The sequence below is a fragment of the Schistocerca americana genome, chromosome 1, assembly GCF_021461395.2.
Source record: "Schistocerca americana isolate TAMUIC-IGC-003095 chromosome 1, iqSchAmer2.1, whole genome shotgun sequence".
NCBI lineage: Eukaryota > Metazoa > Arthropoda > Insecta > Orthoptera > Acrididae > Schistocerca > Schistocerca americana.
In genome coordinates, this window is record NC_060119.1 from 898,377,330 (window position 1) to 898,391,149 (window position 13,820).

Consider the following 13,820-nt stretch of genomic DNA (forward strand, 5'->3'; position numbering starts at 1 on the left):
TGATTGTTGTCTTTAGCTCTGAACTGTCTCCCTTCTTTTTTGGACCAATGATAATTCTAAGAAGTAATTTCAGTGACTCTGAAAGTCACTTTCAACTTCATCCAAGAACACGTTTGAAGGGCGATATGTCTGCACTTCATAAACTCGTGATCTGATGTCCTCCAGATTACAGCAGCAGTTTCAAAAATTCAGGTGAGTTCGTTTTGTTGCTTCTGACCTTATATCACATATAAACAACTTTATTTTTATTCTCGTGCACATGTAAGATAAGATGCAATAGCTTATGTTTTGAAATCATATCATTTTCTTGTGCTGATTTAGTTTTCCAACGGATAATAAATCTTCATAGAACTTATGGAACAGCCATTTTTGTATCGTCGCGATCTTTGGTAAGTATCTATTATAATTCTTCAGAACGTTGAGTGTGAACTATCTATCATTCATCTTCATTTGCTTCCAAATGCTGACAAATTGACCCTCGCAAATACTTTATTATCTTTTGGCCAGTCAACATAATTGTGAAGTGCAACATTAGATTTGAAAAAACTTTTCGCTCAATTAATACGGTATCTACCCTGACAAGAAGATCTTGAATGTGCTCCACTCGAAATTTTAACTGAGTTTACCAGCCAGTATTCCGTTTCATCACAATTTCCATTATCTATTCTCAAAAATGTCCTTGTAACGTCACGAAAAACAGTTCTTCTGTTTCTCCCTTTGGTTTGCGGTAAAATATCTGAACCGAAGATCAATAAATGTTGGGACTTTTTTTTCCAATGTAGCTGTTCTAGTGCAGTGACCTTCCTAATAAGATTTTCTGCCTGATGGCTCATCCACTGCCAAATTTGGCCTTGGTAAATAAAAGACTCTGTAGAAAGCATATGTTTTCGACAGCGGAGCAAATGAATCCAGAGAATGATTGTATTACTGAATAAATGAAACAACAAGAGTGAATATCGGAAAACCCAATGTAAAGTAAAAATTTGACAGTCATTTACCACGATTTCCATAAAAATCATAAATGGCGATATTCACAAACCAACTAAGTTTTTTGACACTTCCTGTGACTTTTTGGAAACACACTATAATGCACTACAACTTTTCTCCCAGAAATTTTTTCATTAAATTGGCCGGCTCTCCGACAGTGGACGTTCTGTCGTGAAGAAAGAAGTGTCGGTGGATAGGTGAAAAACTGGCGTTTTCTGATGTAGCGTGGAAGTAACTATGTTTCGCGAATGCGCATTACAGTTACGTTGACGTTCAAATGTGGTGCTTAATTGTAGTAACGAGGGTGAAATTAAATTAATTATTCAGCTGATGCCTAAAGTTGTCATGGACCTCAAACAGAACAAAAACGGCACGACTTCCGAGTTCTACTGACAACTGTCGTTCAGAAGTTTGGGGCGAAAGTGAAAAAAAAAAAAAAATACTAGCTATATTTGAAATTCGTACTCCTTTGAGCCATCAAAACTCGGTAAACTTCGCACAGTAGCCGGCCATTACCAACCTTAGCGATATAACACGGTTACAATATGTTTAATTTTATTACATGTTCATAATTATTAATAAGTGCCATATATTAATAAGTGCCATAAGCGTCCTTATTCAGGCTTTCACAAAACCATGTAATCTTCTTCCATCTTTTCTACCTTAGCTCTGGACGGGGTGACATAGTGCTCAATGCAATAGAACCGCATTCGGGAGACCCGGGTTCGACCCCACACCCAGAGATCTAGATTTGGGTTTCCCGAGTTTTCAAAGTTCGATCTACGCCAGGGGTCTCAAAAATACGGCCCGTGGGCCAACAGCAGCCCGCGAACACCGTCAATTCGGCCCGAGGGAACGCGTCAGACATGCGTGGTGTGTCCGGCCCGCTGTGCTTATTTATTCATTTATTTTTTATTATAGTTAAACCTTGCTTATCGAGCACCTTGCATGACGAGTGATTCGCACACCGAGTAGTAGAAAATGCAAGAACTGACTCGTTTAACAAACGATGTCCCGCGTAACGAGTCTGTTTAGTGTTACTTTTTTCAGTCTTTAACAACCTTTTCAAAAACCACCTTCAAGCCTGAATAGGTCCCTTCGGCCACTATAAATGAACATTAACTCACGTGTTCTATAACAACACCGTTCTGTAGAGTAGAAGCTCCTACAATTCTGTTTTCAATGGCTGTACTGATCGCAACGCGCCTCGCGCCGCAATTGTCACCCATACCACTGCTCGGGCTTCCGCGACGATGTTGCAAATTCTTTTCTTCCCCGGCGCCATGGTAACCCTTTCCGTTTCAATATCTGTTTATGAATTCCAGTTCTGATTTGTCGTCGGTAACTAACACGAATTCACCAAAGACGCCCATAAGGCAGTAGATTAACGATAATGCTACTTGTTTTTCGACAAATTTTGAAGCACAGGCATCTTTGGACAACTCTCTTGTAAAATAGGGCGTACTGTAAAAAAAAAAAAAAAAAAAAAAAAAAAAAAAACTTCAATACTGTATTATAAATCATTTTGAGCACTTATGATTTCGAAGTGGAACACATTGGTATATTCCTACGGGAAAAAAATGTTTCACTTAACGAGGGTCAATTTCGAGTAAGATTCAGGATCGATAATGCCCATTAAGCGAAGTAAAACTGTACAGTGTGAAATTTACATTGCAATTAAATCATACAAAATACGTTCAACAATCTTTTTTTTAATTTTTTTACCAATTAAGATACAGATTAACTAACATATATAATGTAGCTTAACATTTTAACTGTAATTAATTACATGACATTTCCTGAAAATATACCTTACCAAAATGACATACATATGCAATTCACATAACGATTTAAGCACTAATTATTATTACTGAGATTTATGTAGCTGTAACTTCCCAATTACAATTGTTTGCAGTTGTGAATCAGGCTTACTAGTGGTAATTATCAGCAGCGACTTCAAACGTTTTTCAGACCAGTAAATATTTTTTGTATACAGGTTTTCATTTTGGAGTATATTTTTTCAGTGAGATAAGTAATGCTAAAAGCAGAAAAAAGCCACGAGAAATCTTATGCAACCGATCAAACTGTGTGTGTGTAAGCCTCTTACAAAATTCCAGCAACGATGAAGTTAAATATTTACCTTTATAAAATTCACCACATTGGTTGGTTGCTTGGCTGGTTGGATGGTTAAAGGGAACAAGCTACTAGGTCATCAGTCCCTTTGTCCTTGAATGGACAGGTCTATATGACTGTAGATCAGAGATAGCCTACTGTGGAAATCCCATGGGAAGAAAATCCAAAGGCTACCAATGTCAGCGAAACTGAGGTACGGGACAAAAAGAAGAATGGGAGACAGAGGAAGAAAGGCAAGCAAGGTGCCCCATCTAGGAAGCAGCCGGAAGCCCCTGGAAGTGCAGAGGAATGAGCAGACATACATCTCCCAGCCCCTGCCACTTATCAGAATACACTACTCTGAGACTGCGTTGGAAAGATTAGCAACATGTAAAGGGCAAGAGAAGCACAGAGAGACAAAAAAATGAACAAGTCCCACAGACCACACGAGAGGAGAGGAAAGGGGGGGGGGGGGGAGGCGGGGTGGGGCGGGTAGGAAGAGTAAAAGAGCAGGTAGGGTGAGGACTGGCCTGTACCATGAAGCCCAGATAGCTACAGCACAGTCTGGGCAGAGGAGGAAACACAGTGTTCTGCCGACTCCTCAATGGGCTGAGAAGGATAAGTGGCCCTCCCTTAAAGAGAGTGGTTAAAGCCTGCTTCACGAATAAAAAGTAAACCTAAGTCAGCTGCTGGTGCATCCTCTCCTAACAATAGGGGTATTGAGTCAGGGAGATTAAGAGTCCATCGCAGGGTGACTAGGTTGGGACAACCCAGCAAAAGTTAAACCACCGTCAAACAGGAGCCACAATGACAGTGCTATGGAGGAGATGACTATGAGTCAGCCAAGTACGGCCGGGCAGAGCCATCAAAGGTTGGCAGAGTCCTTGTGAGAGGCCTGCATGGAGTACCACCACAGATTCATAGTCTCCTTTATACCCATAGTTTGCTTGGTGAAGTCAAGGTGAGCAATTCTGCATTCCAGGCACCTGAAACTTGATGGTGTAATATCAATCAGAGGTGTGTTTTTGGAATAACACTCTCAAGAGCTGGTTTACTGGTAGCCCTTTTGGCCAGACTATCAATGTGTTCATTCCCTGGGATCTCGATGTGGCCTGGGGTCCAGGCGAACGTCACTGAGCATCCACACTGTTCAAAGGCATACAGGGAATCCTGGAACGCAATGACCAAGGGCTGGTGAGGATAGCACTGGTCAAGGTCTTGCAAACTGCTCAAGAAGCCACTGCAGATGACAAAGGACCCACGAGTACAGAAATGGATATGCTCAAGAGCAAGAAATGGCTACCAATTTTGCAGTGAAAACAGTACAGCCATGTGCCAAGCAGAGCAGTTCAGTATGTCCCAGACGACCAGCAACCATTGAGCCATCAGTGCAGACTACTTCTGAACCCTGGGATGGGCCAAGGACTCAGAAAAGTTGGCAGCCGAAGGCTTCAGAATGAACCAAGTCTTTCAGACCTTGTGAGAAACAACAAAGTTCAGAGAGGAGAGGCACGATACAGATTGCAATCGTAATCCCTGATTGGGGCCTCCATCGCAGGAGATGGATTACCATGTTTGGAAAGAGGAGACAGTAGTATGGATGCTTAGGGGAACTGTGAATGTGGGTAGCATACTTGGCAAGCTGTTGTTGGTGACCAATCAGCAATGGAGGGACCCCAGCCTTCACAAGTACGCAGTTCATAGGGCTAGTTAGAAAGGCTCCTGTTGCAAGTCGAACCCCACAGTGGTGTATCGTATCCAGTATCCGTAGTGCTGAGGGCAATGCTGTACTGTAGTCCAGACTCCCATAATTGAGACGGGATGGTATCAGGGCTTTGTAACCTGCAGAAGGGCAGTGCAATCTGCATCCCAACTGGTGTTACTCAGGCAGCAAAGTTTATTAAGGTGCAGCCAGCATTTTCACTTATGCTGGCAAAGATGAGAAATTAATGTCAACCAAGAACCGAAGACCAGTGTTAAAAAATGATAAGTCTCCACCACATTGAGTAGCTGGTGGTCAAGGTAAAGTTCTGGGTACGGGTTAACAGTACATCATCAACAGAAGTGCATGACCCGAATCTTGGTGACAAAAAATCAAAAGCCATAGGTGAAGGGCCATGCCTATGACTTTTCATGTGGTACCTCACAGTCGATGGTCAGCAACACCCACACTAGATGAGCATTAGTAGAGGCAAGTGTCGTCAGCTTAGGAGGAGGGTGATACTGAGGACCCCACAGCTGTGGCTAGACCACTGATGACTACGAGAAAGAGAGTGACACTCCGTACAGAACCCTGCGGGACCCTGTTCTCTTGGATATGAGGGGTAAGGTGAAAATTTGGAACAGACCCTGAAGACTCCACTTATATAAGGTAGCAAGGATGAGGTGTTGCCATATGGTGTCACAAGCTTTATAGAGGTCAGAGAAGACAGCTATAATGTGTTGAAGTCAGGCAATAGCTGTTCGGATGGCAGACTCCCAGGAAATCAGATTATCAGTAGTGGAATGGGACAGAGCCAGAAGACCCCAAGACTCAAGGAGCCAACACAGCCACCATGCGTTCAAGCAAACTTACAGAGAACACTGGTGAGAGTTACTGGGGGATAACTGTACATCTCTAGAGGGTGATTACCCGGTTTCAGCACTGGGACAACAAAGCTTTCTCACCATTGCAATGGGTACTCACCCTCGCTCCAGAGGTGGCTAAAGATGGCAAGGATTGACACTGACAATCCACTGGTAGATGCTTCATCATTTGGTTGTGGATGCAACCTGGCCCTGGTGCTGTATCAGGGCAGTGGGCTAGGACACTGACGAATTCCCACTCACTGAATGGAGCATTATATGGCTCCAGGTGGCATGAAGTAAATTGCTTTCACTCCCACTGTTGTTTTAGGACATGGAAGGCAGGTTGATAATCCTCAGACAAAGAGCACAGCACAATGTTCGGCAACAGCGGCTGTGTCAGTGCAGACAGTGCCATTCAAGGTAAGACCAGGTACACCTGCAGGTGTCTGGTATCCATAAAGACATCTGATCTTAGCCCAAACCTGTGAATGAGAGGTACGTGGCCTGATGATCGAAACATACTGTTCCCAGCATTCGCATTTTTGTCTTTTTATTAGGTGGCAGATCTGGGCATGGAACCACTTAAAGCCAACGAGGTGCTCCATTAATGGGTGCCGCTTGTGGCACTGGACAGCACGCCTATAATCTCAAACGGCATCTACAATTTTTGAGGACCACCCAAGTACTGTTTTGCATCGGGGGGAGCCCGAGAAACAAGGGGTCATTAAATCAGCTGCTGAATGCGTGGCTGTAGTTGCATTCCGGACTGCCTCATCAATATCTCCATGTGGCGGCCAGCCAAGGTCGACAGCAGAGGTGAAAGCATCCCAGTCAGCACTGTCGAGAGCCCACCTGGGCAGGTACCCATGGTAATGAGACTGAAGGAAGGACAGGAAGATTGAGAAGGTTCCAGCTCTTGGCTGTGATACGAGTGCATCTACAGAGCATCAAGTTAAGTGTTTATCCTTTTCTGTGTTTTCCACTTAGTATATTTATTAAATTTCGTGTGTGTTTCTCTGATTAAGAGGGTTAATCTCATGTTTTTGTAAGTGTAAATTCATTCATTCTGTAGAACAGTACTTGCTCATTTGCTTTGTGTTGAAAGCAACTGTCTGTTCATTAGTGAGCCAGTCAGTTAGGCTCCAGATTTCGACAGTGATATGAGTTCATCTACAGAGAGACAAATTAAGTGTTTGTCCTTTTCTGTGTTTTCGATGTAGTATATTTATTAAATTTCGTGCATGTTTCTCTGTTTAAGAAGGTTAATCTCACATTTTTGTAAGTGTAAATTCATTCAGTTTTTAGCGCAATTGTTGCTCACTGAACAGACAGCTATGTAGCTCTTTAACACACCAGCGTCCATTGGTGACACATCAGTAGGGTTACAAGTCACATATCTAGGATTGTCTGCTTTTATAGTTCACTTCTTCAGTTAGTCTTGTTAGGATGGATAGGTTCTGCTTCCGAGGCACCTCCTAGTGCACCCAATGCAACGGATCCGCCCTCACAGTAGGGCGAGTGGCTGGTGGTAGCGTGTTCGCATTACTCAAGGTGAAGGGCCAATGTGGAGACCAGCCACCTGGTCTCACCCGTTCACCCTATGAGTGGGCAGGGGGCCACTCGTTCGAAGGGTCCGAGCAGGCTAATGGAGGAGGGATTTACTAGTTATTGGGAACTTGAACATTAGGCCTGTCACGGAGCCCCTTAGGCTGATAGCATTTGCAACTGGAAAGAAAACCAATGTGCACTTGGTATGTCTGCAAGGGGGGGGGGGGGGGGGGGCTTGCCCTGTGGCTATCGAGCATGCAGGGTGGAGTCATCTGCAAGTCATGGCTCACGTTGGCACTAGCGATGCCTGTCGCTTGGGTTCTGAAGTGAACATCAGTTTGTACACGTGGCTGGTGGAGGTGGTGAAGACAGCTGGCCTCGTGCATGGAGTGCAACCAGAGCTTGCTGTTTGCAGAATCATTCCCAGAGTTCATCAGGGCCCTTTGGTTTCGAGCCCAAGAGGAGCGTCTCAGCCAAACACTTCGTTGACTCTGTGATGATCTTGGCTGCAGATTTTTAGACCTGCATGTGGGGAATTGTATGACGCACCCTGATAGGTGAAGGATGCACTACACAAAGGAAGCAGCTACTCAGATGTGGAGTGCACATGAGGTTTTTTTAGGCTAGGCAGTGGTTTGAGGTGCTCTGATGAACACTCACCAGTTTATTCACAGCAAGGAAAGACAAACAGCGTTCAAAATAAAGACACTTCGACTAAATTGTTGAAGTATTTGTAATAAAGTACCTGACTTTACTGCCCTCCAGGAAAGTTCTCACACTCAAATTATTTTTGGGACTGAGAGCTGTCAGAATCCCGAAGTGGAAAGCTCTGAGATATTTAGCGAGTCATGGAACATGTATCGGAAACACAGATTAGAGGCCATAGGAGGGGGTGTGTTTGTTGCAGTTGACAAAAATATTGTCTCTACTGAAGTCAAAGTTGCATGTGACAGCAAATTTATCCGGTTGCATGTAACAGGTTTAGGTGAAACTAAGTTAACTGCTGGATGTTTTTACAGCCACCCAATTCTGCTGTGACGGTTCTTGAATCATTCGAAGAAAGTCTACAGTCAATAGCGTGCAAATATTCAGATCATGCAATATTATTTGGCCGAGTACATACTGGGATGTCTATGGATTCACTGTGGTGGGGTACAGACAAACAGTCATGTGAAATACTTTCAAACATGTTTTCTGAAAATTGTGTTGCCAGCTAGTTCGTCAGCCCACACGCAATCGAAATATCTAATACCTTGTAGCTACAAATAGGCCGGACCTTATAAACAGTGTCAGCATAGAAATGGAGATTGTTACCACGATGTCACTATAACAACTATGATTACAAAAGTTAATAAATCAGTCAAGAAGAGTGTTTCTGCTGGATAAAGCAGATAAGCAGTTATTATCATCTCACTTAGACAGTGAAATGGCATCACTTAGTTCCAAAGGATGGAAAAGACTCACAATGGTTTACTAAAGAAATTTGGTGGATACTGAGGAAGCAGAGGCTGTTGCACTCTAGGTTCAAAAGCGGATGCACAAATGACGACAAGCGAAGGTTAACAGAGATTTGCGCATTTGTGAAAAGAACTTTGCATGAAGCATACAACTATCCCCCGTCACATGTTAGCAAAAGATCTGGCAGAGAACCCAACAAAATTCTGGTTGCATGTAAAATTGGTAAGTAGGTCTGGTGTGGTAACTGAAGGTAGCAAAACAAAAGCCAAAGTTTTAAATTTCATGTTCAAGAAATCATTCACTCAGGAGAACCGTACAAACATACTGTCATTTGACCGTCGGACAGACTCCCATATGGACAACATAGAAATAAGCATACCTGGCATAGAGTAACAACTGAAAAATTTCAAAACAAATAAATCATCAGGTCCATACGGAACCCCAGTTCGATTTTACAAAGAGTACTATACGGCATTCGCCATTTACCTAGCTTACATTTATTGTGATCTCTCGCACAGAACGAAGTCCCACGTGACTGGAAAAAAGCGCAGGCGTCTCCAGTATATAAGACAGATAAAAGATCACATCTGCAAAATTACAGACCAATAACCCTAACTTCCATATACTGCAAAATTCTTGAACATATTCTCAGTTTGAATGTAATAAACTTTCTTGAGACTAAGAAGCTTATGTCCATGAAACAGCACAGTTTTAGAAACCATCGCTTGTGCGAAACTCAGCTCGCCCTTTTCTCACATGATATACTGAGAACCATGGATGAAGTGCAACAGGTAGACTCCATATTTCTGGATTTCCAGAAAGTATTTGACATGGTGCCCCATTGCAGGCTGTTAATGAAGGTACAAGCACAGGAAATAGGTTCACAGATTTGTGAGTGGCTCAAACACTTCTTAAATAATAGAACCCAATATGTTGTCCTCGACAGCGAGTGTTCATCAGAGATGTGGGTATTGTTGGGAGTGCCAAAGGGAAGTATGATAAGACCACTGTTGTTCTCTATATACATAAATGATTTGGCAGACAGGCTGGGCATCAGTCTGTGGTTGTTTGCTGATGATGCCATGGTGTATGGTAAGGTGTCGAAGCTGGGTGACTGTAGGAAGATACATGACAGATTAAAACCTGTCATGTTAAGATATAGTATTACTAGTGTCCTGCTTGACACAGTCAAGTCGTTTAAATAACTGGGCATAACATTGCAAAGCAACATGAGGTGGCACGAGCATTTGAAGCATGTGGTAGGGAGGGCAAATTGGTTGACGTCAGTTTACTGGGAGAATTTTAGGAAAGAGTTGCTCACCTGTGAAGGAGACTGCATAGTGGACGTTGGTGTGACCTATTCTTGAGTACTGCTTGAGTGTTTGGGATCTGCACCAGGTTGGGTTGAAGGAAGCCATTCAGAGGTGGCTGGCTAGATTCGTTAATGGTAGGTTTGAACAACAGGTGTTATGGAGATGATTCGGGAGCTCAAATGTGAATCCTTGGAGGGAAGGCAACATTCTTTTCGAGAAACACTATTAAGAAAATTTAGAGAAATGGCATTTGATGCTGACTGCTCAACGATTCTACTGCCACCAACATACACTGCACATAAGGACCATGAAGAGAAGATACGAGAAATTAGGGCTCATACGGAGGCATGCAGACAGTCACTTTTCCCTCACTCTATTTGCAATTGGATCAGGAGGGGAAATGGCAAGTAGAGGTACAGTGTACTCTCTGCCATGCACCGTACAGTGGCTTGCAGAGTATTTATGTAGGTGTAGATGTAGAAGTGGTCACTACTACACAGGTCATTGTTGACCCTCCAGTGGATGGATGGAGAAGACAAGGACTGCAAATGGAAAGGTCTATGGCTGAGAAGATTCTGTGCACCACACTGAAGTGTATGGGGGTATCAGTATTCAAGAAGCAAAGGTCAAGTTGTGCCAATAAATTTTCAAGGTCTTTACCAAGGCAAGTGACCATGTTTCTACCCCACATAGTGTTATCGGCGTTGAGATCACTCAAGATTAGGGAAGGTGGAGGGAGCTGAGAAACCAATTCAAACATTATGTTCCGAGACCCTTCAGCATCAGGAGGGAGGTAAACAATGCACACAGTAATATCCTGAAAAGCCCTTACCCAAACAGTCACAGCCTCCAAATGTGTACTAAAAGGCATGAATTCACCATACAGAGTGTTTAGAACATATGTGCAAACCTTGTCATAGGCAGCACGATTCTTATATCCCCAGTATCTATGAAGGGCTGGGATCCGTTTTGCTGGAAACCAGGTCTCCTGAAGGGCAACACAGAAAGCAGATAAGTGCTTAAATGATGTCATAGTTCAGCCAGGTGGTGGAAAAAAACACTACAATTCCACTGCAAAATAATGTTGGTCGATGTACAGTTAGGCCATGAAGGGACCAAGGGAGCAGGTTATGCCTTAGGCTCACCTGCTGCCACTTGTTGCGGGGTTATGGCATCTCAATATACATAGGTGCAGGGTTTTGTTGTGTGGTGCAGAGTGTATCCTTAGGGGCTGCTGGAACCTATTCCTTGGCTACATGAGTGCAACAAGTGGGATCTGGTAGTGTGGGGCCACCAGAAGTCCTACTTCTTAGAGGACTACTTCTTGTCTTTCCTCTCCTTAGAGGGTCTCAATGATTGCAAGGGATTCTTTGAATCAGTTTCAGGTAAAGATGATGATCGCGAAGCCCTGTGATCAGCAGCCTGTGGCTCCTTCAGCCACTGGCTGGTGTCCAGTTATAGGCTGGCAGAAACCTTGGAAGAAAGTGTCTTGAGAATCCAGAAGAAGCTGATTTGTCTCCAGCTGGGAGGTGGGGAACTATGCCCCTGGTGGGTGGGAAACCACTGATCGCAAAGTAGGTGTGGGGAAAGCAGCAAGAGGGGAGCCCCCAACAATTGCTGGGAAGTCATGGTTGAGCAGCTCTGTGGACCCACTTAGGAGATGTAATGGGTGGGAGCACCATTGCTGAAGGAGGCGACATCATCATAGCTGTAGCATACGACATTGTTTGACATGCTGAGTGCCACTGTTCATAGTTCTTCTTGGGCTCTTGGTAACTTAGTTTGTACAGAGTTTTGTATTCTTGTATTTTCTTTTCTCTATGGAAATGAGTGGTCTGGTGAGCGAGGAATTGATACAGATGGGGGCACGTGCATAGGGAGAGTTTGCATGCAGCACTCCTCCACAATCTCTACAGCATGAAGCCATGTGCTCAAATTTCAGGCACTTGAAGCACCGCATAGGGGAGGGGGGCAGGACATGTGATTTCACATCACATTGGTATACCATCACCCTGACCTTTTCAGGTAACGAATCATCCTCAAAGGTCACAATGAAGGCACCAATAGCAACCCTATTGTACTTTGGCCCCCTATGTACACGACAGACAAAGTGTACTCCCAACTGCTTCTAGTTGTTGTGTAGCTCACTATCAGATCATAAGAGTAGTTCTCTGAGGAAAATGACGCCCCAAACTAAATTTAGACTGCTATGGGAAGTGACAGTCACCAGTATGTCATCCAGCTTGTTACAAGTGAGCAGTGTGCATGACTGGGCAGGGGAGGCCATATTGATCAAAGCTGACCCACTTTTCATTTTAGGGATGGATGCCACTTTCCCAGACTTGTCTTCGAAGTTCTCCACATAGAACAATAGCTTTGTGACCCAGAAGGGATCACCATCAGTCCTTGCACAAACCAAGTATTGCAGGGAGTATTGCTCTGCTTGCTGCTTAGCTCTCTGTTCCTCACATAGTGTAGCCAGGGAAGGGAACTCATGTCTCTCTGCATTGAAAGAGGACTGTCCTTTCATAGAGATTGCTGGTGCCATATGGCCACCAGCAGGAGATAACTTCATCTGATCCAATTCATTTGTGCCATTGTGCCACCCACTCTGAACAGGGGTTCTGCCCATGGGCACCACCCAGCCTGAGCAATGGCTACATGGCCTGTAATCCATTTCTCAAACTCCCCATGCCCCAGTCAAGATGGGTACATAGTACTTGTCATACATGGGGAGTTTTCAGCTCAGGCACCAACAATGTGATCCCTGCACGGTCAGGTGGCTATCAGTGTGCAGGTTCTTGCTGCCTCCCCCCCCCCCCCCCCCAATAACCCAGTAACAGGATGCAGGATGGCTACCGTGTTGGGTTTTGAGTGTATTACCATACTAAAGGGAAGGGTGCACAAATGAGAAGGCACAAAGGTCCCTTGGTGACCTTCCCTGCATGATTCACACTTCTGGAGAATTTTCAAAATTTGTGGCCAAACCCAACTTTATTCTATGGAAAGTTAAACAATACACCAGAAGTGGAAATTCAAGGCCCAATCATAAATCAGGTCCGAGCTGGGTCAGTACCAAGAAAACCATCAGATGGAGAGGCAGAGGGGGAAAGGTATTGTATGGTGGAAGTATAACACTGCAGCACTGAAAAGAAGTAATGTTGCAAAGGTTGGGACCCTGTGGTAGCCAAGCACGTACTCACAAAAGAGTTGTCAGCCCCTTGGAATGGCGCTAACACTGCAAAGCAACCACTTCCATTTGAATTTCTGGGGAAAAGTCTCAATATCGGCATTCAAGAATTTTAAAAAATCTTGATATTGTTTGCAGTTGCGTCAAAATGTAAAAAATGGGACCGAAAATTTGTTTTTACAGCACTCAAAGTTTCAATTGCAGAATCTACTGGAAACATAGCCTTTGACTGCTGACGTGTCCAGCATGTGTTAAAACGCATGAAGCCTTTTTTGTTCAATTGAGACAAAACAATTTTTTGTCGAAAGGATTTAACATGATTGTACTATCAGGAAGTACCTCATTTTCTACTTGTAATTTTAAATTTTGGTCAGCCGTATGTCTAGATAAATCTTTATAAAATGGTAACTTCTGTAACCACTTATTCTTTTGTAACTTAGCCAAAGGACAGTTCCTTTCATTCGAGAAATTTGTGATTGTTCTTTGGAGCTCAGATATTGCATCAGAGTTTTTCCAGAGCTATGCCAACATACTGATGTATAATATGGTAAGTCATTTGCTTCAGTCTCTTCAATAAAGAGCATGTGATCTTCTATTATTAACAGCTGACATGACTGGCTCTAAAACTTCTGACATATCCAAAT

The 13,820-nt window shown here is 43.6% G+C and overlaps 1 protein-coding gene across 2 annotated transcripts in view; it reads right to left on the reverse strand.

The window, feature by feature from the left end:
- LOC124547482 (WD repeat-containing protein 73-like) overlaps positions 1-13,820 on the reverse strand; it is a 126,423-nt gene that overhangs the window by 89,492 nt on the left and 23,111 nt on the right. The gene's annotated exons all lie outside the window — the stretch shown is intronic.